General features: G+C 39.7%; 1 protein-coding gene across 6 annotated transcripts in view; it reads left to right on the top strand.

Moving 5' to 3' along the window:
- drp2 (dystrophin related protein 2) overlaps positions 1-26,593 on the top strand; it is a 171,416-nt gene that overhangs the window by 18,365 nt on the left and 126,458 nt on the right. The window contains exon 2 of one of the 6 annotated variants that reach the window (XM_058396895.1): positions 18,444-18,576. The exons of the other annotated variants lie outside the window; for them this stretch is intronic. The gene's annotated coding sequence lies outside the window, so the exon portion shown is untranslated. The remainder of the gene's footprint in view (positions 1-18,443; positions 18,577-26,593) is intronic. 6 annotated transcript variants of the gene reach the window in all.

The following is a 26,593-nucleotide window of genomic DNA, read 5'->3' as shown; positions in this document are numbered from 1 at the left end:
CTAAACAAAACAAAACAAAATTCTTTTTATACAATATGAAAATACATATATTCAATAAAAAATAGTACAGAGAACATATATATATCAGACCACTGCCCATCTCCAGATTTTAACCCTATTGAAAACCTCTGGAATGTCATCAAGAGGAAGATAGATGGTCACAAACCATCAAGCAAAGCTGATCTGTTTGCTTTTTTGCAAAAAGAGTAGTATAAAGTTACTCAACAGCAATGTGAAAAACTGGTGGAGAGCATGCCAAAATGCATGCAAATCGGGGTTATTCCACCAAAAACTGATTTCTTAATGTTATTTAGCCAAAGCATTAACACAATTTGTTTACAAATTATTTGCATTTTGTTTTATTTGAGTTATTAAAGCTCTGTAAATACTGCATGATCTTGGATCTTGCTTGGATTTTGATGTGTTGTCATTTCCTTTAAATATACACTCTAAATAACAATAGTTATATTTTAAATTTAGGAGAAATATTGTCAGCAGTTCACAAAAAATTAAACAAAACTGTTCATCTCACCGATACATGTACCTGTAAGAAAAAAACATGAGAAACTGCTTATTTTGCAGTGGTCTCTTATTTTTTTCCAGAGCATATATATACAGTAATACCTTGACATACAAGTTTAATTAGTTCTGTGACCGAGCTCGTAACTCAATTTGCTTGTATATCAAATTAAATTTCTCCATTAAAATGAATTGAAATGCTATTAATTCATTCCAGCCCCCCAAAAACCACACCAATTTTTTTTGTTACGGGTTTTTAATAAGAAAAATGTACTTTATAAATAACAAATAATGTATAAAAAATAATAATACATAATAAAAGAGAATGTAAAGAAATAAACTGGTTTTATTAAGTGTATTTATGTTGAAGATCAGACGAAGATGCTGGCGGAGGAGGTTGGCGGATGTTGGAACTCAGAGCCCCCTCCGAGTGGAAATATCACAGGGTGGAATTTTAGATTGTGTCAGTTTCTATTTTGTCCATAATCTTACCCAATGAGCTCAATTAACTATCAAATACTTGACTATCAAATACTGCCAAAATAACGGAGATCTCAGTCAGCAGAAGCAGGTTTCTTTATTCAGACATGCAGTCAATAACATGCATTTCTGAAGAGAGCAGCTGGTCTGAAAAACCCCAAGAAATTCCCCTCTACTTATACCCCAGGCGTCCCATGGCGCCTGCTTGTCTCTAATTTGAATATTTCCAAAATATTTTGAAATATTTTTAATATTTTACATTTTATATTTTACATATGGGTCGTTTCGACCGCACACACTGCTCCCCACAGATCATCTTAGCCTCGCTTGCTGCCTTCCACAACGATGTTTAAGTACCGTGATCTCTTCTTTTACATTATTTTGACATTTCATTTTCTGCTTGATCCAGGTTAGGTGGTTAGATGTGCTGCTATGTTTAAGTAAGCCTTGCAATTATGCTGTCCCATATACTCCCCGCTTCAATCTTTCCAATGCTGTTGTTTACCATAGACTAGATCACACTGCCCTAACAGCCCACCACTGTCATATCACAGTAACCTGGCTTGCCACCCACACTGTTTTCCCCTTGCCTTAGTGCATATCTTGGGCCCTGAGCCTTTAAGCATTTCATTGCCTTTTCTCTTGGTGCCTGCAAAGCTTTATTTAAGATTACATAGTCACATGATATGCACCTCACTCAGCTGTAACTTCTAATGTTTTCTCTTTTTTCTATGTCCAGTCTCAGTGTGGTTATTATACTAGCACGCTGGTATTAATGGTTCTGAATGATTATTATAAAGGTTATACTTGATTGGTATAGACTGATATTAATCAAAGCAAGCCAGCTATTAATCAATAGCTAAATAATTTTGATAGATAGATACTACTTTTAGACAGAATATTGCTAAATTAAAGCTAATTATATTACTTTTAGGCCAATTCAAAGCTAGGTATATAATTCTAAGCTAGGTATATAATTTCTCTCCGACACAGAGTTTTTCATTTTGTGCTCTATCGCTTAACTTAACTTACTCGCTACACACTTAATGCTACAATTAATAGCTAAATTTAACTTACACACTATGCTACACTTTATCTCTAAACTTAATTGCTACTTTTTAAAAAATTTTTTTCACTTCACTTAATCATCTTCTTCACTGACTTTTGCCTTTTTCGCCACACTTTCCTCGCTTTCACTTGCAGGGCGTTTCAATAAAAAGCTGTCCAAGGAGGTTTGTTTCTTCCTCCCTTTCAAAATGTTTGGAAAATGATTGAGGCAAGTGTCGTTACACAGCGCCAACGCACGACCTGGAGAGATAACCACGTGAACTGACCGCTCGCTGGGCTACCAAGTGGCGGGCAGCGTAAGCTCGCTCGCTCGTAACTCAGATCTCGGCTCGTATCTTAAACCAAAAAATCAACCGAGTGACGGGTCGTATCTTGGAAAACTCGTAAGTTGATTCACTTGTAAGTCAAGGTTTCACTGTATGTATATATATATACAGTATATGTATGTATATATATGTATGTATATATATATATATATATATATATATATATATATATATATATATATATACTACTCACAAAACGTTAAGGATATTTGGCTTTTGGGTGAAATTTATGGAAAATGTAAAAAGTTCACGCTACAGTGATATTATATCATGAAAGTAGGGCATTTAAGTAGAAGCATGCAATGGTGAGTTCCTCATCTCAAACAATATATTGAAACAAAAGCCAACAACAGTGGTGGGTATACAACAACAAAAAATGTCAATGTCTCAATTATATATATATATATATATAATATTAGGAAAGACGGCAAGCAAACAGTTCAGCTGAGGCAGGAAAAGAAACCTAAAACCCCCCACCTGGCAGTGTGGGTCCATCTGCCAGATGGTTAGCAGTGGGTTCTGGATACTGTGGGGAAAGGCTACAGAATCTATTTCACCTCCTGTCCTCTTTCTTTCAAAGTGTGCTGCCCACTGTTGTTGGCAAAGACCAAACTTCATTCCTCCAGGATAAACTTCTCTTGCATCTGAGAAAGGGGCCAAAGAACATACTCCCATTCCAGATTGAGCCTTTGGCCATTTCTTGGTTCCCATGAAGGACGGGGGCTATGCCCAATTGTTGACCTGTATGCTCTGAATTGCATGATGAAACGTACAAGTTCAAGGGGGCGAAGCATACCGGTGCCGGGTTCTCCCTCTGGGCCTAGTCTTATTGCTCACTCTCACAAAGTGCATAGAGACTGCTCTGGCATCATTGCAACCCAAGGCATCCATGTACTCAATTATCCACATGACTAGCTTAGTCGGAACATGGCAGCCGGCATTATGATTGTGCTTGCCCACATGAGGTCTCTAGGCTTCAAGCTCAAACACACTGGGATTCAACCACATCTGCTCAGAGGGATTCCATCCTTTCTGCCATAAAGAACATCTGGTTAGTCCAATGCCTGTCTGCCATCCAAGCACAGACAGTGCTCTGCACATGGCAGTAGTAGTTGAAGCTATTCCTTTGTGTCTGCTACACATGAGACCCTTTCAATACTGGCTCAAGAGCAGGGGTCCACCCTGCAGACACCCTTTTCTGGGTCACAAGGGTTATGCATCGCAAGATTTGTACCCATCTTATGTGGACAAACCCTGGTTTCTAACCTTGCGGACCTAATTTCCCTTTTGGATGGTGCTCCTTGGGGAATTTCTGAGAGGAGGAACCTCTCTCTCGGGCACAGGGGGTGATTCTGCACCCCTGCCAAGAGATTCGGAACCTCTTGGTCTGGTTCCTGAGCAGGACCAGCTCCAAGACTCAGGTCTCGCATCCAAGGTTGTGGAGACAACATTCACATTGTGGACACAACTTTTGTCTCTGGTGTAATCGCTGTCTTCAGGATTTAGTTCACTGCCCTTTTAGTACAGTGCTCTTTGAGGTCTTATCACCCTCTACATTGATGTATACGTGGCAGCCATTGTTGTGAGTCGTGTGCCTGTTCTCTGGTTTCTCACTTTCTGCAAGGTACCAGGCAGCTGAGGCTTACCTGCAGAGCATGTTGTGTGCAACCTAGTCTCCAAGCAGCGCTTTGTGCTGGGTAGTGGCTGCTAGGCCTACAAAGTGTACTGTGTAGCTTCAATTCAAATTTCAATTTATTTGTATAGCACTTTTAATAATGGACTTTGTCTCAAAACAGTTTTACAAAAGTATAGAAACATATCAAAAAAATTAATAAAGGTTTAAAGTTAAGTTAGTATTTATCCCTAACATTTATCACTAATGAGCAAGCCTGAGGGTTAGGGTGGAACCAGGGGAGGAACCAGGCTCAGAAGGGAACCCATCCTCATTTGGGTGACACTGGACAGTAAATAATGTAAATGTAAATAATGATTTCTTCAACAGTTTATAGTCACTAAGAAATGTGCAACCAAGAACCCCTGAGGAACTAATAGGTCAGTGTTGTTTCTGAGTGCATTATTCACTTAGCAATTCCTTCCTGACTGATGCACTGGCAGTTCAAAGATGGCATGATAGTCTTCAAGTGGTTCTATCCACAGCAGTCTCCTGGGTCATGGGCTGTCCACACAGATCTATTCCCAGCAGCAGTGAGCACCACCAAGTGACAAGAGTCCAACCAGGGATAGAGCGTCTGAAAGGATCAGGTAGTTCTGGAGAGAAGCAGTCACACTGGAAACACAGAACACTGGGAGCTCAGGAGTGAAACATATAGCTTGACAGAGAGAGAGTGAGAGAGAGCGATAGAGAGAGAGAAATATTAGGCATGCTTTTGATCATGTGATGTTTAAAGACAGTGTACATAAGTGCAGTCAGGGACTCTGGCAAGACTAGCTATGACAGCCTAACTAAAAGTGAGAGCCAGAAGGTGACAGACATTAGGGGTTTCCTGGGACATAAAGCATCCAACCACTTCACTGTCAGCAAATCTGTGTTACTTGCAAGGGTGGTAAGGTGACAGCATCCAAAACATCCCAGTACACCAAACACTATGCCCATGAACCTCCCAGATCTGCTCCTATACCTAAGTAAATCTGTACATTAAAAGCTTGATTAAACAAATGTGTTTTCAGCCTAGACTTAAACACTGAGACTGTCTCTAAGTGTTGAACACTAATTGGAAGGCTGTTCCATAACTGTAGGGCTTTGTAAGAAAAGGCTCTGCATCCTGATGTAGTCTTTGCTACTTGTGGTACTACAAAATAGCCTCCACCTTTTGATAGAAGTAGGTGTGGCGGATCATAAAAAAACAAAAGATTGCTCAGGTACTGTGGCCCTGAATTACAAGAATTTCATAACACTATGTAACACAATTTTTGTTCCTGGGTAGTGAATGTCATTTTCCAATTACTCTTGATGGAAAATGATAAAAAATAGCCATTAAGCCCCTTGAAGTTTGGGTTTGGGCTTTTAAGAGAACGAAAACCTCAAAATTAGCCCATTTTTCTAAAGAAAACTGCCCAAAACTAACCCAAACTTTCATAGCTAAGATAGCTTTCATAGCTTTTTCTCTTCATTTGGGTAACAAAGAATGGGGAAATAACACTTATTTCCCAGGAACAAGAAAAAAGTAAAACTGTGTTACATAGTGTAATATGAATATGAATTTAGTATATGAGGTGTTTTGTGTCAGTGTTTGTGCATTGAGTCATTTTAATTCTGGAATTGCCTTCAGTTCTTGGTCTTGGAAAATCTAAAAGGACCTGTCTCAACACAAATTTTGGGGAGAATAATTCAATAGAAAATGGTCATCTTTTCTTTTTAGCCTTTCTATTTATCAGGAAATTCTAAATGATATTAAAATTCTGTTCTATTATCCAGTCTCATATTTGAGTATTATCATCAAAATACAGATAACCATTAGAAATATCACAGAACAAATGCTGGCATTTTGTTCCCTAAATGGAAACAATTAAAAAAAAATTTTGGCAATGCAAGATCTTATAATAGACATATATTGGACACTTTCCCATAATCAGCTTCGAATCCAAAACCTTAATAGAAAATTTGAAGTATTCAAGTAGCATTTTGATAAAAGATTATGGCACCCATGTTGCCACTGTAAGGAGGACAAGATACATATAAGAACATAGAATAAAGTTTTATATGGAGGACTGGTCCTAATTATTCTACAGTGGACTGAGAAGGAAAGGCTAATTCTAGTAATTTATGTGCTTCTAGTCAAAGTTATTAATGAGCACAGAGGTTGACTGTAAGTGATTAATAAGAGCATAACACCACCATCAGTATTGTTCACAATCACCACCATCAGTATTTCCAATAGACAATAAATATTGCTATGATTGCAGTGGCAAAACTTGTAAAACATGACAGAAGGCAGGAGTTACTGTATCAAGCCAATCAGTGTAATATCAGAGGAATCCATGTAATAATAATATTCATAATTTGCAACCTTTTGCGTCTTACTCAGACCCGCTTGAGTGTATGAGTATGATATTGACTGAATTGGCAAAAAATCCTCTTTCCAATTTCTGTCAAATTTCATATAGAGTTAAATTGATCTTTGAAGTCCAATTTCAAGCTGATCTTGAGAAATGACCAGAATTAAGAAATGTGAGCTTAAATAGGGTTGAGAAGTACTTTATGTGGGGTTGTATGGTAATATTTATAAGTGCATAGTTCTACCAGGCAAAGCATTTTTGCTATTCATATGAATGACTCTAGTCTTGGTACCCCCAATAAAAGGAAAATACCTCACGTACAGTCTTAAAGTTTGCTGAAATTTAGGAGGGCAGAGTGTAGTGTTTTAAGTCTTCTGACCATTCCAGCAAACTTTAAGTAATTTCCCACAGGAATAGATTATAGAGACTACAGAATGAGGGTGTGTTAGCAATGTGTATTAATCCTTGTCCTGTCTTTAATAAACTGCAGGTATGTTGAATTTCAACAAGAATATAACCTAATATTAAAATATGAATATTACATACGGTCATATGTTTAGACCGAAATGTAATTTTTCAAAGTATGATGAGTGTAACATAATAATTGCATTCATAAGTTACAACAGTGGTGGGCCGTCAGGGCCAGCAAGGCCTTCTCTGCTGGCCTAAATAGCAGTGATCTGAATCACTGACTTGCATTTTAATATATTTAATATATTTTTCCATGAATGTGTATTAAATTATTCCCAATAGTCTATTCTCTACATTTCATAGCTTTTCTCTTGATTGCGCTGCTTCCAGTAGTGTATATTTATGATAAGAGTATTTATCCAATCATATTTCAGCCAGTGGCTGACATCATGTGTTGCCAGAATAAAAGAGATCTGCCTTAAGGCCTCAATAGTGCAGGCACTTGTAGCTTAAAATAAGTGGCAATGACATTGTTACATTAACCAATCAGATTTCGAGTGGGCATCACTGGGGCCATCTAGCAGGCATACGATTACGTCAGCAATTTCCCGTCCAATTATCCCGATTGGATAATTGGAGTAGTTAGAGGCAGCACATATACACTGTTTCATATATTTGCTGCATCTCATTTCGGATGCTGTGTCCTCCGGAGATTGCAGTTTGCTGCACCGTCATCAAAAATGTCTTTTTTGAGAAAAGTAACCGTAATAAAATTGACTATGGTGTGAAATACTGTAGCCTGATTTCTTTTCTTCTTTGCTATTTAACGGTTGATTAGTATCTATTGCCGTGGCATCCATGGGCGATTCTAGAATTTTAATTTAAGGGGGACTCAGCCCCCAATGAGGGTATAATAATAAAAATAAACAAACAAACAAACAAACAAATAAATAAAATAAACGTTTGACTAACAGGGTAGGATGGTAAACTTATTGCAGCATTCCACTATATTGCATAGATGTGTACAAAATTTGAGTACTGAACAAGCCAAATACGAGTTTTCCTGATCACACACACACACACACTTGTCCTCTGATCCTCGGTCTGCGATGCGGATTGGTCTGCAGATTTAGAAATGTGCGAAAAGACGGGGAAGAGCCGAAGTCTGCCGTCGTTTTCATATGAAATTTAAAGGGGACTGAGGCGAACACGAATTTGTGTACAGTTTATGGAGAATCGCAGAATTTTAGGAGGGCTGAGTAGAACATGGTGGCATCATAATGATGATATAGAGGTGGATTAATTCAGGAAGGACACCAGTGAAGGCCTAGGTGTGAAATGCATGGTCCACCACTGGATTTGACAATACATATATTCGTTAAAAAAACAACAACAAAACTGTCGTGTGCAACAGTAGATACAGTAAGCTGATTAAGATATATGCAAATTAAATTTGTGTCTAATCAAAAGAAGTACTTAATGCAGTAGTTAATAGGAGAATTGTTAATTGCTCAAAGTATTGTTAAAAGTAGTTAATAATAGAATTGACTGTAGTTTTAAATATTATTATTATATAAACATCAGAATATTTTAATGCACTCTTTGTGAGAATTGTGGTGGAAACATTGTTTGACATTTGTATGTATCCAAAAATGAATTTTTGCATGAATTATGGCAAAGATTACAGCTGTGCTAGACAGCAATGAGGTCTAGATCTATATAAATTTGGCTGTCCGTTTGAACTTATTTACTTTCTGTAAGAGCTTGTGAATACAATAGATCTTTGATGTTATAATGAGAGTGAATAAGCAAAGAAATTGACCAATTTTTGCAGACACTCTGTCTCAAAATCTTGAGCTTCAGTGCAGTTTTTTGGATTCTTATGTTGTGTTCTTGCATTGTGACAGCACATATAATGAAGTCAACAGTTTGTCCATTGTAGTATTTTAAAATCTGTCTGTAATTGCTTTTATATGAGAAACTCTGATTAAATTGACTTTTAACTGCAGCTCCATTTACAGTTAAATCAGTGGTGCATCATCTCTGCATAAATCTGTTTCTGAACATTCAAAAACAAAACGTACAGGCAAAGACACATGGAGGTTTAAAAATACAAACTAATTTAAAGGCAAACTGAAAACAGGTAAGGCTAATTGGGAAACACAAGGAAGAAAACTAATGACAGGACCTGGGTAGAGGACAAGACACAAATCCACACAAAACGTGAAAAAGTAAAAAAACAAAACAAAAATATAAACACATCATAACATAAAAGTGCGCTGTGGTTCTATGGGCAGTTATGTGATCTGTGAAGGGGGACACCTGGCAGATCTCAACAAGGCTGCTGCTCCTACAGTGCCTTCAAGCATTTCCCTGGTTCTTTGGCAGAAGTCCAAGTGGAACCCCAAGGCATGTTGTCCATCTTTTTTTTCTTTCCAAATGGGGTGGGGAGCAGACATGGGGAAAACTGACAGTCAGGAGATGTTCTGGCTTGGGTGAACATGGAAGGCTGTCCCATCAGCCTCAGGCCGGAGTAGGACATGGGAGACCAGCCTCTGGCAAAAGCAGGCATGGGATGCTGTGCCACAGGCCTCTTTCAGAAACATGACATTGGTGGCCATGCTGTTGACCTTGGGTATGTCTTGTTTTTGTACCAAATACAGTTGGGTCCAAAAATCTATTTTTCTATTTTTTCTTTTCTAATTTCATCCAATAATTTTCATTCCAAATTATATTTTTGCCAACTAGGTGAAAACATGAAAATACTTAAGTAAGTTGATAAGTTGCTCCTTACTATCATGTGTGCATGCTTGGAGAAAGACCTAAAAGCTTCAGGGAGATAAGAAGGAAATACCGGGCTGCAGAGTGAGGAAAAGGCGACGGCTAAGAAAGAGGAGATCCAGTATGGATGAATGGATGGATGGATGGATGGACTCACCCCCCCCCCCTTCCACTGCAACAACCCCCTGCTTCCTTCATGCAACACTCCCCCTCTCCCCCTTCCATTATACCACCATATACCATAAAACCCCTCAACTGCCCTCCCACCCCCAGTACATCATCTCTCCTCAATGATTCCTGTCCTTCCACAGCAGACCTCTCCCCCTGCCTCTTCCCTATCCTGTGTCACCAATCAACATCACCACAGAGAATGTGAAGAAAGAGTTCAGTTGCCTTTACCCTGGTAAGGCTGCAGGCCCTGATGGGGGCGGTACTTAGCTTTTTGCAGTGTTTCAGCACATATTCAATTTAATCCTGAGCATACTGACTCTACCTGCCCTGTTGAAAACAACATGCCTGGTTCCTGTGCCCAAAAACAAACAACAGCCCTGTACTGGAGTAGAGGATGCTATCATTTTCTTGCTGAACAGAGCTTACACCCACCTTGAGGAGACAGGCAACACTGTGAGTCATTTTTGACTTCCAGTGCTCCAGTGCTTTCAACACTATTCAACACTTTAAATCCACGATTGGCCCGGATATGGAACAGAATAATACATGAGACCATTCAGCAACGGGTTAATGTTTATAATTGCACTACCACCGTTTAGTGACGTCATGTTCCGGGAAAACTGAAGTTGTGTGGTTGGTGTCGGTCACAGCGGTGAGAGATTGCTGGTTTTGTTCCGGAAATTATTCATTTACAAATTAAGCACTGCACACACTATAATATGCTGATATACTTTATATAACTCCATATAAAAAAGCCAGAAACTAAACTTTCTTTGCACAGGCTAAAGGGTAAATGGTGCCACTTGGTTGTCAACAGTAAAAATCACAAATTTTACCTCTTCCCATCAGGGAAAACCACCAACAATCAAGAATGCATGATTATATAGTGTCATGCCTGTGCAGTCAAAAAATGTCATTATAATTGAAGTCTATGGGGCAAAAACAGCCACAAACAGTAAATTAGGAAGAAAAAAAATAAATCTCATGCTGCAAAAAAAACTAACAATGCATCAAACTTAATGTTGTTAACTAATCTTTGACATGTCTAAGACTGTGAAAAAAGTAAAAAAATATCCAGTCCACAATCACTTTTTATATTGAAAATCATTTTGTGTGTTTTTTCCCCCAAATCAGTGACATCATTTATGAACTTGGCAATTAAAGAGTTAAAATCCTGGAATTGTTTTTAAAGATTTAGTAGTTTTGATCAGAACTGAGGCTGATTAACAGATTTATGCAAAAAAAGTTGAAAAAAATATTCATCTGATATATTTTTTACAGCAGTTTATTTTAGTGGATGTTTTCATCCTGGACATAATGAAAGGGTAGTGAATTCGCCCACAGTGTACTATTGACTTTTGGAAATTTTAAAAATCATATATTTCCAAAATATATATCAAAATAAGATTTCTCACCAAAAACCATTCCATTTGCTGAAACAGAGAAAGTTATGACCAAATTAAGACTGAAAAGTGCCCCCTGGTGGACAAAAACATCCCCAACAGTGCATAAGGTTTAACCTTTCCCTGACCATTCGACTAGGGGTGGTAACTGGAGGTGAGGCTGACATTGATGTCCAACTTGTGACGGAATATGTGGTAGGTGAATTCAACTCCTTGATCAGAGACTATATACTCCGGAATGCCGTAGCAGCAGAATACATGTTCGAACAAGGCGGTGGCGGGCTCCATGACTGTGGGGAGTTTTTTTCAATGAGATGAGTTTGTAACCTTTGGAAAAGTGATCCACTGCCACCAGGATAGCTGTATACCATACGAGGAGGGGAGATCAGTGAAGAAGTCTACTGCTACATGAGTCCATGGGCATCGGGGTAACGAAAGAGGTTTGAGGAGGCCTGCAGGTAGCTGCTGAGGGGTACGGACTTGGGTGCAGGTGGCGCATTCTTCACACTGGTAGCCAGGGAAGGCCAACAAAATGTATTGCGGAGTAGTTTTGTGGTTCTCTGGATAGGCGATGTTCACCCATTCTATAATGTGTTGTCGTAGATTAGGCAGTACGTATTGTTGTGTTGGCATTCAGGTGGTGGCTCCTCCTTCTGTAGCGCCAGCGGTCAGTGTTCACCTGGTATCAGTCCACGAGATGCAAGGATCGTGGGTCTGAAGCCAGGGAAGCCTCAGGATGATCTGGTTAGCAATTGATGAAGTGATGAACAGCATGAACTCTTCCATATGAAAATGGCCGATCTGTAGTGTTATGGGTGCTGTCTGATGAGTAACAGGGCCATCTCCGATAGGTTGGTTATTTAATGCCGTGATCTTTAATGGGAACCTGTGACTGGTAGAGGGAAGTGTTCTTAATGAGTTGGTGATGTATAATGTTGATAGTTGATCCGGAGTCAACTAGGGCTAAGACATTAAACTGAAAATTACCATGGATAATCTGAACTGGCAATTAAAAGCTTAGAGAAGAAAGGGGGAGGATCACCTGAGCACATCACATGGTGGTGTTGTCAGGGCAGAGAGCACAACGAGTACAGGGTTGACCGAAGTAGTAGCACAATTGAAGGCATTGGCAGGGTGGGCACTCCTCAGAGGATATGTGAATTTGGCCTATCTGCATGGGCTTAGAAGTTCCTGGACTGGGGAGATTGAACATGGTAAATGCACAGGGAGGTTGGTGGCAGATAAGGTTATCCAAATGAATGGCCATGGTAATATACTGTGCCAGAGAAAAGTCCTCGTTCCTGCAGGCTAATTTGGCCTAGAGACAGATAATAATATGAATGGTAACCAAAGAGCCCAGAAAACACCCAATTCAATTGAACCCAATTAGTTCAATTCAATTTTCAATGCAATATACAATGAAACCTTGACTTACGAGTGAATCAACTTACGAATTTTCCAAGATACGAGCCATCGCTCGGTCGATTTTTTGCTTTATGATGCAAGCCGAGATCTGAGTTATGAGCGAGCGAGCTTACGCCACCCGCCACTAGGTAGCCCAGCGAATGTTCAGTTCACGTGGTTATCTTGCCGTGCAAGCATCTCTGTCGTATCGCTGTTGCTTTGTTTTCGCATTTTGTTTATTTTGGAAAATTTCTCAGATTTAACCATGGGTCCTAAAATAGTGAGTGCCAAGATCAGTTGCAAACGGTCGTGCATTGGCAATATGTAACAACACTTGCTTCACTCATTTTTGAAACATTTTGAAAGGGAGGAAGAAACAAACCTTCATGGACAGGTTTTTATTGAAACGACCTGCAAGTGAAAGCGAGGAAAGTGTGGCGAAAAAGGGAAAAGTCAGTGAAGAAGAAGATGAAGAAGAAGTGAAGTGAAATTTTTTTATTTAAAAAAGTAGCAATTAAGTTTAGCGATAAAGTGTAGCATAGTGTGTAAGTTAAATTTAGCAATAAATTGAATGAAAAACTCTGCCAACCTCCTCCGCCAATCTCCTCCACCTCCACTAGCATCTTCGTCTGATCTTCAAGGTAAATACACTTAATAAAACCACTTTATTTCTTTACATTCTCCTCTATTATGTATTATTACTCTTTTTATACATTATTTGTTTTTTATAAAGTACATTTTTCTTATTTAAAAACACGTAACAAAAAAAATTGGTGTGGTTTTTGGGGGGGCTGCATTTCAATTCAATTTAATAGCATTTCAATTCATTTTAATGGAGAAATTTAATTTGATATATGAGCAAATTGAGTTACGAGCTCAGTCACAGAACGGATTAAACTCATAACTCAAGGTATTACTGTATTTGTATAGTGTCTTTTACAAAGGACATTGTCTCAAAGCAGCTTTACAAAAGAAGAGAAACAGAGAAAGGAGAAAATTTTTTTTTATGAAATTATTAAAATATTTTATCCCTATTTTATCCCCAATGAGCAAGCCTGCGGTGATGGTGGCAAGGAAAAACTCTCTGTGATGATATGAGGAAGAAACCTTGAGAGGAACCAGGCTCAGAGGGAAATCCATCCTCATTTGGGTGACACTGAACAGTAAATATTGTAACTGTAACTAATTAATGTCCTTTCTACAACAGCAATCAAGGGCCCATAGGGAACTATTAGGTCACTGTAGTTTCTGGGATCATTATAGGCACTAATTCCTTGCTGTCACCAGCTGACAGATGTAATGGCAGATCTGTGACGGTGTGAAAGTCCCCAAGTGGCTCTGTCGATGGCTGTCTCCTGGGTCAAAGGCTGTCCCCACAGATCCATCCACAGCATCAGTGAGCACCACCAAGTGTTGAGACTCAGACGAGGGGTAGAGGCAGTGGTCACACTGGAAACTCGGAACACTGGGAGCTCGGGAGTGGGATGCATAGCTCGACAGAGACAGAGAGAGAGAGAGAGACAGAGAGAGAGAGAGATTAAGTAGTGATCATGCGATGTTAAAAGACAATGTAGCTTATGTGTAAAGTGCAGGCAGGGACTCCGGCAAGACTAGCTATGACAACATAACTAAAAGGGAGACCCAGAAGGTGGCAGACATGAAGGCTTCCTGGAACATAAAGCGTCCAACCACTTCACAGTCAGCAAACCTGAGCGACTTGCGAGGGTGGTAAGGTGACAGCATCCAAACATCTCAGTACACCAAACACTCTATGCCCATGAACCTTCCAGATCTGCTCCTTTACCTACGAAAACAGTATAATGAAAGCTTGATTGAAAAAATGTGTCTTCAGTGTAGACCTAAATGATGAGACTGTGTCTGAGTAATTAGTACAAAACATTACACGACAAAAAAGAACAACAAAAACAAAATATTGGCTAGACAAAAAAAATACATAATTATATAGCATATAAGTATGCCATTAAATATGTATACAAATATATAATAAACAACATATGGTAATAACAGTAAATAAATATATAAAGATATTATACTGTATTCATAAATATTATAGGACGGATATTTAGATAGAAAGTGTCAGACATTATATATATATATATATATATATATATATATATATATATATATATATATATATATATAAAATAAATTGTACAAAACTAATTGCACATCCAAAATATAAATTAAATACATCAAATAAACATTCAATGTGCGGTTACGTTTGCAGAATGCTCACTTTTTCATAGCAACAACCCATATGCAGTTTAATACACCTCTAACATTTACCAATGTATATAATGAAATAAACATATAACATACCTGCAGAAACACAGAGCACATATAAATTTGTGCACATCACAACTGTCTCTCCCCTTCACTCTGCTTGAATAAAACGGAAAACTAATAAGCTGAACAAGTCATGGAAAGCATTAATATAAAATAAACAGTCAGCTTCATGACATCAGAGCTTTATATTTAAATGTTTTTTTTTTCATGAATTAGCACATGAACTTGTTTATTAAACTTTTAGAACGCTTACTGTGCTCGCATTAGCAGAGCAAGAGACAACACATCCAACCTCGCTGGCGGCAAAAGTAAATCTAATGTGCCGCTGCGCAGCACGAGGCATCATGTGTGTTGCTAATATGTGCCCTACCTGATACAAACTCTGCATATACGGTTCCTTATGGTATAACTATGTACATTGCGTTTTATTAAACAAAATACAATAAATATAAAACATACAAAACAACAAAAAGTTTTGTGAAGTTCACATAACTTGCTTTGTAATCATTAACCCGACTACACTCCTACTGGAACATCCAGACAGTAAGGCATTACAATAATCCAACCTAAAGGTGAAACTGCTTTTTCTGCATCATGAAGTGACATCATATTTCTTATCTTAGCAATATTTCTAAGATGAAAGAAAGCTATCCATGTGATATTATCTACATGAGCTTCAAATGAAAGACCAATAATCACACCAAGATCTTTTACTGCTGGACAAGATGAAACAGAAAGACCATCCACAGTTACTTTGTAATCAGAAAACTTACTTTTAGCTGCATGTGGTCCTAGTACAAGCACCTCTGTCAGAGTTAAGCAGGAGGAAGTTAGTAAGCATCCACTGTCTAATGTCCTTTACACATTCTTCAATCTTAAGAAGCTTGTGTCTCTCATCTGACTTAGCTGAAACATATAGCTGTGTGTCATTGGCATAACAGTTGAAGCTAATACCATGTTTACGAATAATTTCACCAAAGGGGTAGCATACAGTATCTCACAAAAGTGAGTACACCCCTCACATTTTTGTAAATATTTTATTATATCTTTTCATGTGACAACACTGAAGAAATGACACTCTGCTACTATGTAAAGTAGTGAGTGTACAGCCTGTATAATAATGTAAATTTGCTGTCCCCTCAAAATAACTCAAAACACAGCCATTAATGTCTAAACCGTTGGCAACGAAAGTGGGTACACCCCTAAGTGGAAATGTCCAAATTGGGCCCAATTAGCCATTTACACTCCCCGGTGTCATGTGACTTGTTAGTGTTACAAGGTCTCAGGTGTGAATGGGGAGCAGGTGTGTTAAATTTGGTGTTATCGCTCTCACACTCTCTCATACTGGTCACTGGAAGTTCAACATGGCACCTCATGGCAAAGAACTCTCTGAGGATCTGAAAAAAAGAATTGTTGCTCTACATAAAGATAGGCTGGGCTATAAGAAGATTGCCAAGACCCTGAAACTGAGCTGCAGCACAGTGGGCAAGACCATACAGTGGTTTTACAGGACAGGTTCCGCCATGGTCGACCAAAGAAGTTGAGTGCACATGCTCAGCGTCATATCCGGAGGTTGTCTTTGGGAAATAGACGTATGAGTGCTGCCAGCATTGCTACAGAGGTTGAAGGGGTGGGGAGTCAACCTGTCAGTGCTCAGACCATACGCTGCACACTGCATCAAATTGGTCTGCATGGCTGTCGCCCCAGAAGGAAGCCTCTACTAAAGATGATGCACAAGAAAGCCTGCATACAATTTGCTGAAGACAAGCAGACTAAGGATATGGATTACTGGAACCATGTCCTGTGGTCCGATGACACCAATATAAACTTATTTGGTTCAGATGGTGTCAAGCATGTGTGGCGGCAACCAGGTGAGGAGTACAAAGACAAGTGTGTCTTGCCTACAGTCAAGCATGGTGGTGGGAGTGTCATGGTCTGGGCCCGCATGAGTGCTGCTGGCACTGGGGAGCTAGCAGAGTGTCATTTCTTCAGTGTTGTCACATGAAAAGATATAATAAAAAAATATTAACAAAAATATGAGGGGTGTACTCACTTTTGTGAGATACTGTATATAAGGAGAAAAGCAGTGGGCATAAGTCAGAACCTTGTGGAACACCAAACATAACCTTGGTATGCATAGAGAAGTCACCATCTATATCTACAAACTGATAACGACTTCATATGTGCAAGGGCTGCATGTACTTGGTCGGTTCAGACGAGTTTCTTGGGTTTTCCCCATAGCATGGTGGTAAGGGGGTTGGTGATAGCACTGTAGTTATATACATACAGTGTAGTTATGTGCATGTAACTACTTATGTAGTAAGTACTACTTATGCATGTAACTATTTATGTAGTTACATGTATGTATGAACCACCAATAGAAGTTGGCAAACCCCAGAAACCTTTGTAGTTCTTTGACAGTGGTTGGAGCAGCCCAGTCTGTGACCTCCCCTACTTTGTCTGTGCTGTGGGTATCTCAACCCTGCATTGAAAATGTCATATCCCAGGAAGGAGACCATGTGGTCGAGCAGGTCTCTGAAGACTTCATTAACAAAGGCTTGAAAGACCGCAGGTGCATTGGTCAGGCCGTACGGCATCACTAGGTACTCGTAGTGCCCCCTTGGGGTGTGGAATGCCATCTTCCATACATCTTCTTCCTGGATCTGAATAAGGTTGTAGGCTGAGTGGGGTCTTATAGACATAAACCTATTATACATACCCATAGCAACACAAAGATAGCAGTACTATTGCTGTAATTATGGTTAAACAGAAAAGCTATGATTACAGTTGCCAAACATTGTCAAAACTTAAAGACTTAGACTTTTATTGTGTAAGGTACAAACTGAGTAAAACTAGGTACTAAAACTGAAACAGAAGTTACACATGCAGACTAGGAACAAGACACTGTGACTGAGAACTTAAGTGTGTGCGTGGGGCGGGGGGTGCTGATTAGGAAAAACACAGAATAGCTGTGGGTGCTCAGTAAGACTTATGACAAGAGCATGTGATTTGAGTGTACTTTTGGCAGACTGAGTTGCATTGTCATGCCTGCCACCCAGGCAGTACTATCCAGGAATTATAGCTAGTCTGAAATAAGATTTACTCGTATTGCACAGAAGAAAACCAGTCATGAATGTTAAAAAGGAATTTATGATAACTCTAGAAGCTGGGCCCAGACCAGGTGCAGGGGCAGAATTACACATCAAGGGATGAATCAAATCTCAGCATGACCTTCTCCATGAGCACTGGCCTTCATTCTCCAACTCCAGCTCTCTTTCTTTCTTCTTCTCTTTTTCTAAACCTAATCCTCCTCCAACAGTTTACATTCTCTCTCTCTCTCTCTCTCTCTCTCTCTCTCTCTCTCTAACTGTGTATGTGTGTGTGTGTGTGTTGGTTCTCAAGAGTAAGTGACAATAGATCATGTTATCCCTTGAGGGAAGGTGTAATTTTGTTTGTCATGTAAGGAGCAAGTGAGGATTTATGAATGATCTACCGGAAGGTCTTTGCCGCCTTGTGACCTCCTCTCAGAAACTCTTTGAACTTCAATTCTCCTCAGGTGACCTGTCAAGGATAAGAAGTTTGCTGAGAATTTTTCACCTACTGCTCCTCACGGAAACCAACCTGCCGACCCTCACTCGAATTCAGACACGAGGAACCTGTCATCACCTCAGTCACGTCTTCCCAGCTGGGTAATTAATGACCTCATGAATGAAAAATTCTGCACTAAAAAATGATTCTTCCAGACATTAACTTTAAGTTGGTTTATTGACCATCCTGCCTTGTTACACATTGTTTTGAGAGTGAACCTCCTTCTTAAGACATATAGCTGACTCTGAAAGAAAAGAGATCATTTTAAAGTTTCAAAGCCAATCAAACCATAAAAGTAGCACTTGACTTTTGCAGGTGCTGGTTTGATTGTATGTCAGACTCTCCTGTGAGATTGCAAAGCATGCATTCTAGGGGAAAGAACAAAGCCATGTAAATAAATCAACAGCTGATTTATTAGACACACTGCAAAATGCTCACCAAAGCATTTTACAAAGACTCATAAGTCTTAAACAGATACTGGATAGAAGAGATCTCTGCTACAGCTTGCTAATCACACAGCTCTGGTAGCTTACCTGGTGTTAGAATCAATCTTCTTGATGGGGAGAATTGTTTGAGATGGTCCTTGACAAGAAAAATAAAGCATAATCTAAATTTGATGTTTTATTAAAAAATAATCAATTCTAAGTATGTAATACCCATACCATAGTACACAAGAATAATAATAAATTTAATGTTGTCTACATGTACTGTTTTATTTGCATAAAAAAACCCAAAACAAAACAGGTATTTCAGCTGCTTTCATAAGAGGATGACTGATACAGGTGTCAGGCTCAGGCTAATAATAATCTACAGTTTATTGTGTTACATAGTTTTTAGCTTATATGTGCTAATTAGTTTATATTGAACATATTTAATACATAATTTTTTAATATAAAATTTAATGACCATAGATCAGTTATCATTGCACTATTGCAAAATGCTTATAAGCAACTTTAGACTATCAGTAGGAAGCATATTGACCTTCTCTACACTTTTGAATGCACATGTCCAACTGTTCAGTGTTTCAGTACTTTTTGCATAACTTGCCATTTTCTAACAAGCTGCTTAACGGCAAAATTCACAACTGGTGTTTCATCCATGAATCGACCAATAAATTTTCTGGTTCGATTAGAATTGGTATTTAAACAGTCCTCTTCTTCCTGCTGTTCACATTTTGACATCATGAGACCACGACGACACCTAACAATTGATCAACAATACCTCGCCATTCCCTCTGAGAACGTCCTTCAAAAAGGATGTTCTCAGAGGGAAGTGGCCACTGAGCTTAGAGTGTCACAGATTGTCATCAGCAGGTTGTGACAGAGATACAGAGAGACTGGAAGAGTCACAGAAAGGCTTAGAAGTGGACGTCCTTTGGCCACATCCCACGTTGATGACTGCTTCATTGTGAACAGTGCCCTGTGGAACCAGATGATGAATGCCACTCAACTCCAGGCACATTTAAGGGAGGTGAGAGGCACCCAAGTGTCACGTCAGACCATTCGAAACCATTTACATCAGCGTGGTCTGAGTGCTAGATGACCTGCAAGGGTACCTGACCACACACGTCATTGCCTTGCATGGGCCAGGGAGCATTTACGCTGGATGAGGGACCAGTATGCCTCAGTGCTTTTCTCTGATGAAAGTCAATTTACGTTGAGCAGAAATGATGGCCACCAACGATGTTAGAGACGTCAAGGAGAGCACTATGCATCAGCCACTGTTGTGGTGGTCTGGGCAGGTGTGTCTACTCAATACAGAACTGCCCTACATCTTGTGAATGGTACAGTGACAAGCCAATACTACCTGAATAACATCATTAATCCAGTCATTGTGCCCCTGCATGAACAACACAGGCCTAATTTCATCTTCATGGACGACAATGCTCCAGCTCATCGAGGTCGCATCATTAGGGAACGGCTGCTGGAGGCTGGGGTACCTCAAATGGAGTGGCCTGCACTTTCTCCTGACCTGAATCCCATAGAAAACCTATGGGATCAGCTGAGTCGCCGTGTAGAGGTTCGTAACCCTGCACCCCAGGGTGCGATGATGGTGGTGTGGTCAGGTACCCTTGCAGGTCGTCTAGCATCCAGACCATGCTGATGTAAATGGTTTCGAATGGTCTGACGTGACACTTGGGTGCCTCTCACCTCCCTTAAATGTGCCTGGAGTTGAGTGGCGTTCATCATCCAGTTCCGCAGGGCTCTGTTCACAATGAAGCGGTCATCAACGTGGGATGTGGCCAAAGGACGTCCACTTCTAAGCCTTTCTGTGACTCTTCCAGTCTCTCTGTATCTCTGTCACAACCTGCTGATGACACTCTGTGACACTCTGTGACACTCTAAGCTCAGTGGCCACTTCCCTCTGAGAACATCCTGTTTGAAGTCTCACAATGGCAAGGTACTGTTGATCAATTATTAGGTGTCATCTTGGTCTCATGATGTCAAAATGTGAACAACATGATGAAGAGGACTGTTTAAAAACTCACCTCTAAAGTTCACCTGTAAAGGTTATAGTGCCTTTTAGGTACAACCTGAAATTTCACCTGAAAGCCAAATATCCTTAACTTTTTGTGAGTAGTGTATATATATATCTATATATATGTATGTACACTACCAGTCAAAAGTTTGGACACACCTTTTAATTCAATGTTTTTTGTTTAGGGATTTATTTTCTACATTCTAGAACAATACTGGAGATTTCAAAACTATGAAATAACACACATGGACTTAAGTAATCCATATGTAATGACAAAAAACAACAGTCAGTTGTTATTTCAAGACACGAAGGTCAGGTGTTCTGGAATAGTTCTTGCAAGAACAGTATTGTCAAGTGCATTTGCAAAACCCATCAAGCACCATGATGAAACTGGCTCACATGAAGACCATCCCAGTAAAAAAGCAAGACCAAAATTTACCTCTGCTGCAGAGGAGAAGTTCATTTAGAGTTGCCAGCCTCAGAAATCACCAATTAACAGCACCTCAGATTAGAGCCGTTATGAAGGCTTTACAGAGCATAAGTAGCAGACCTATCTCAATATCAACTGTTCAAAGGACATTATTGTGTATTTCGGCTGCCTTCAGCATTGTTTTACAGTGTAGAAAGAAATAAACATCAGGAAAGACCATGGAATTGGAAGGTGTGTCCAAACTTTTGACTTGTAGTGTATATATATTTTTTCATTTCATTTCATTGTCTGTTCCACTTATCCGATCTATTCTCAGGTCACAGGGAGCCTGTGCCTATCTCAGGCATCATCGGGCATCAAGGCAGGATACACCCTGGACAGAATGCCAACCTTTGTAGGGCACATGCACACACTCATTCACTCACGCAATCACACACTACGGGCAATTTAGAGACTCCAATCAGCCTAGTAGCATGTCAAAAACCCACCAACCCACCGAGCGCTCACTGTGTGTGTGAAGTTTGCATGTTCTCCCCATGCATGGTGGGTATATATATATATATATATATATGTATATAGGCTTTCATGGGGTGTCCTAATTTTTTCACATAACTATATATATATATATATATATATATATATACAGTATGTCATAAAAGTGAGTGCACCCCTCACATTTTTGTAAATATTTTATTATATTTTATAATAAAATACTTTTAATATATTATATATATTTTATTATATCTTTTCATGTGACAACACTGAAGAAATGACATAATGCTACAATGTAAAGTAGTGAGTGTACAGCCTGTTTAACAGTGTAAATTTGCTGTCCCCTCAAAATAACTCAACACACAAACTGTTGTCTAAACCGTTGGCAAACAAAAGTGAGTACACCCCTGGTTCCTTAATGAACTGAAAAAAACGCATGCAAATCGGGGTTATTCCACCAAATACTGATTTCTTTATGGTATTTAGCGATTTATGTTATTTTTTGTTTTGTTTGAGTTATTAAAGCTCTGCAAATACTGCAGTATCTTGGGTTATTTTGATGTGTTGTCATTTCCTTTAAATATACACTCTAAATAACAATAGTTATAGGAGAAATATTGTCAGCAGTTCACAAAAAATGAAGCAAAACTGTTCATCTCACCAGTACATGCACCTGTAAGAAAAAACCATAATAAACTGATTATTTTGGAGTGGTCTCTTATTTTTTTCCAGAGCTGTATGTATATATATAAATTTCTGTGTGTATATATGTATTTCTTGTAAAAATGGTTCTCTCAAACTCAACTCAAGCTTTGTTGCTTCTGGGATTCTCTGATTAAACTGACCTGCTGATTTAGGTCTCATACCCTAATCCTGAAAAAAATCAGTCAATAGCAAATGTGTACTAATAAAGCAGATCATCCTTTATGCAGTATATTTGGTGTCAATATGAGTATGATGTAGCATAAATTTAAGATAAAATTAAATAGATGTTTACTGTAATCAACTGATACACAAATGGTAAAAAAGACAAATAAACATAGAAAAGTAGTGAAATACATTGAGAATATACTTATATTTAGTCTGATTGTCATTAATGTCTTATTAATGATAAGTAAATTATTTGCAATCACACTAAATCTCAGCAAACTGGTTTCTATATATAAAGGATACATTGATACTACAATAATAAGAGCCTAAAATATATGAGAAACAGGCTAAAAAAACTACACCAGGTTATACCTGTAACCTGGTTCCCCAGAGCATGCTAGCAAAACCATAAAAGGGCATTACTCTATAAAAGGGCATTACTCCAACTTCTGCTTGTCTGAAGGAAGCACAAGTGGATGCTTGGAGTGTGGCAAGTGATGAAGCATCTCGTTCCTTTCTCAGGAAATCAGGTTACATATGTAACCTGGTGTACCGCCCTTCTGAGGGAACTTGATGCTGAGTCATAGCTGATGCTATGGGAATGCCACTGCCAACACCACAACATGCCAGGAGATCTGTTCTAGAGGTCCTGAAAGGACATGAAAGAGCTGGGAGCAGAGCACCATTAGCCCTGTAAGACCCAGGAGTGGGGTCCAGGTCATGGTTACTGAACCTGATATGGGTGTGTGGAGAGGACCAACCCATCACAGGACAAATATCCTGGAGAGGAACATCTCTAGCCAGAGTGCTGGACAATGTGATACACTAATGCAAGAGGAGTGAGCCTTAATACCCAGAGTTGAAGCCACACAGTGCACGTTGTAGGAGACAGCCACCTCATAGCCACCATCCGTGCACACCAGTGCACAAAGCAAGGTCCATAAAGACATGGATGAGTGAGTCTGGTGTGGAGGAACTTCACAGAGTCCTCAACCCTATAGAATATCTTTGAATTAGAGTGGAGACTGTGAGCTAGGCCTTCTCATCCAACATCAGTGCCTGACCTCACAAATGCACTTCTAATGGATTGGTCAAAAATTCCCATAAACACACTTAAACTTTGTGGAAAGCCTTCCTTGAAGAGTTGAAGCTGTTATAGCTGCAAAGGGCAGGCCAACTCCATATTAAATTTATGTGCATGTAAAGGCAGACGTCCCAGTTTTGGAATGGCTCAGAGTCTCTGCTGTAATTCATCCCAAAGGTGTTTTATCAGGTTGAGGTCAGGACTCATCCTGTCAAGTTCGAGTCATGTTCATCCACACCTTCATGGACCTTGCTTTGTGCACTTGTGCGCAGTGATGATGGAATAGGAAGGGACCATCCCCAAAGTTTCATCCTACAAAGTTGGGAGCATGAAATTGTCCATACTATTTGGTGTGCTGAAGCATCTATCTATCTATCTATCTATCTATCTATCTATCTATCTATCTATCTATCTATCTATCTATCTATCTATCTATATACAATGATCAGCCATAACATTATGACCACCTACCTGATATTGTGTTGGCCCCCCTTTTGCTGCCAAAACAGGCCTGACCTTATGTGTGCTGTGGTATCTGGTACCAAGATGTTAGCAGCAGATCCTTTAAGTCCTGTAAGTTGCAGATGTGGGGCCTCCATGGGTTTGTTTGCCCAGCACAACCAACAGATGCCCGATTGGATCGGATCTGGATAATTTGGAGGCCAAGTGAACACCTCAAACTCGTTGTTGTGCTCATTAAACCATTCCTGAACCATTTTTGCTTTGTGGCACAACGCATTATCCTGCTGAAAGATGCCACAGCCATCAGGGAATACCGTTTCCATGATCTGCAACATTGCTTAGGTAGTTGGTATGGTTAGGTAGTTGTAAAAGTAACATCCACATGGATGTCAGGACCCAAGGATTCTTCCCATAGTCAAGTCAAGAGCCACTTCAGAGGCACCGAGAAGGTATAATTCCCAAACAAGGCAATGATGCAGCTGCTGAGGACGCTCTTGATGGTCCCTCTGTAGAACACAGTCAGGATGGGGGCAGGGAGATGGGCTTTCCTAAGCCTCTGCAAGAAGTAGAGATGCTGCTGGGGTTTTTTGGTGATGGAGCTGGTGTTGAGTGACCAGGTGAGGTTCTCCGCCAGATGTACACCAAGGAATTTGGTGCTCTTGATGATCGCCACAGAGGATCCTTTGATGAATCCTGGTGGCGTGTGTTCCCCTGTTAAGTGACACACACAGCCATCCATGTGATATAAAAGAAAAGGCTACGTCCGTTTTTGTTTTGTCATGATATAACTGTGATGACATTTGGTCTGTTGCCATAATTTATAACTGCTCTTCTTTTAAATCCCACTACTGTGGATGTAGCTGTGGTTTTTGTGTAATTATTATTTGGCTGTCATGGAGTCTTGGGAGTTGATGCAATGAAGAACTAAAAACTAGGAAAGCTGAAACCAGGAACTAGACTGAGGCAAGGCAAGGCAAGAAAACACAATGCTAAGCACAGTGAAAACAGTGCTAATACAGTACAGCATGCTGGCAACCATACCAATTTTGTGCAAATGCAAACACACAATGGTCAAACCACTAAGGCAAAACATATAAATTAAACAGGGAGCTATTTGTGGAAATACAAAAAAGGTGAGCACAATCACTGGAGAAAATGGAGCATACAACAAAAGAAGAAATGAAAAAATAAATAGTGTGGAGAGGGAAATGGGGTCTAGGGAGGAATAGTCCATCGTGGCTGTGACGTATTGCCACCTCCCTCACAAAGAAAGGTAAAATCAATATTGGGAAGAAATGGAGCAGATATTCCAAAAAATGAGTGAGAGTTGTAATGGGTCACGGTGTAAGGGGTGAAGAAGAGTTGGAAGCTGGTGATCTGTAGTAGCCACAGGATAGCTACAGTGAGGGAAAAAATTATTTGATCCCCTGCTGATTTTGTACGTTTGCCCACTGACAAAGAAATGATCAGTCTGTAATTTTAATGGTAAGTTTATCTGAACATTGAGAGACAGAATAACAACAAAAAAATCCAGAAAAACACATTTCAAAAAAGTTATACATTGATTTGCATTTTATTGAGTGAAATAAGTATTTGACCCCTTTGCAAAACATGACTTAGTACTTGGTGGCAAACCCTTGTTGGCAATCACAGACGTCAGACATTTCTTATAGTTGGCCACCAGGTTTGCACACATCTCACATCTCAAGGAATTTGGGCCCACTCCTCTTTGCATCCACTACCCATTTTCAATGCCCTGGCTGAGGGAAGGAGGTTCTCACTCAAGATTTGATGGTACATGGCTCCGTCCATCGTCCCTTTGATGCGGTGCGGTTGTCCTGTCCCCTTAGCAGAAAAACACCCCCAAAGCATAATGTTTCCACCTCCATGTTTGACTGTGGGGATGGTCTTCTTGGAGTCATAGGCAGCATTCCTCCTCCTCCAAACACGGCGAGTTGAGTTGATGCCAAAGAGCTGGATTTTGGTCTCATTTGACCACATGACCTCTGAATCATTCAGATGTTCACTGGCAAACTTCAGATGAGCCTGTACATGTGCTTTCTTTAGCAGGGGGACCTTGCGGTCGCTACTGGATTTCAGTCTTTCACGGCGTAGTGTGTTACCAATTGTTTTCTTGGTGACTATGGTCCCAGCTGCCTTGAGATCATTGACAAAATCCTCCAGTGTAATTCTGGGCTGATTCCTCGCCGTTCTCATGATCATTGAAACTCCATGAGGTGAGATCTTGCATGGAGCCCCAGACCGAGGAAGATTGACAGTCCTTTTGTGTTTCTTCCATTTG

The sequence above is a fragment of the Hemibagrus wyckioides genome, linkage group LG08, assembly GCF_019097595.1.
Source record: "Hemibagrus wyckioides isolate EC202008001 linkage group LG08, SWU_Hwy_1.0, whole genome shotgun sequence".
NCBI classification, from domain to species: Eukaryota; Metazoa; Chordata; class Actinopteri; order Siluriformes; family Bagridae; genus Hemibagrus; species Hemibagrus wyckioides.
This window is presented reverse-complemented; position numbering and strand designations above follow the sequence as displayed.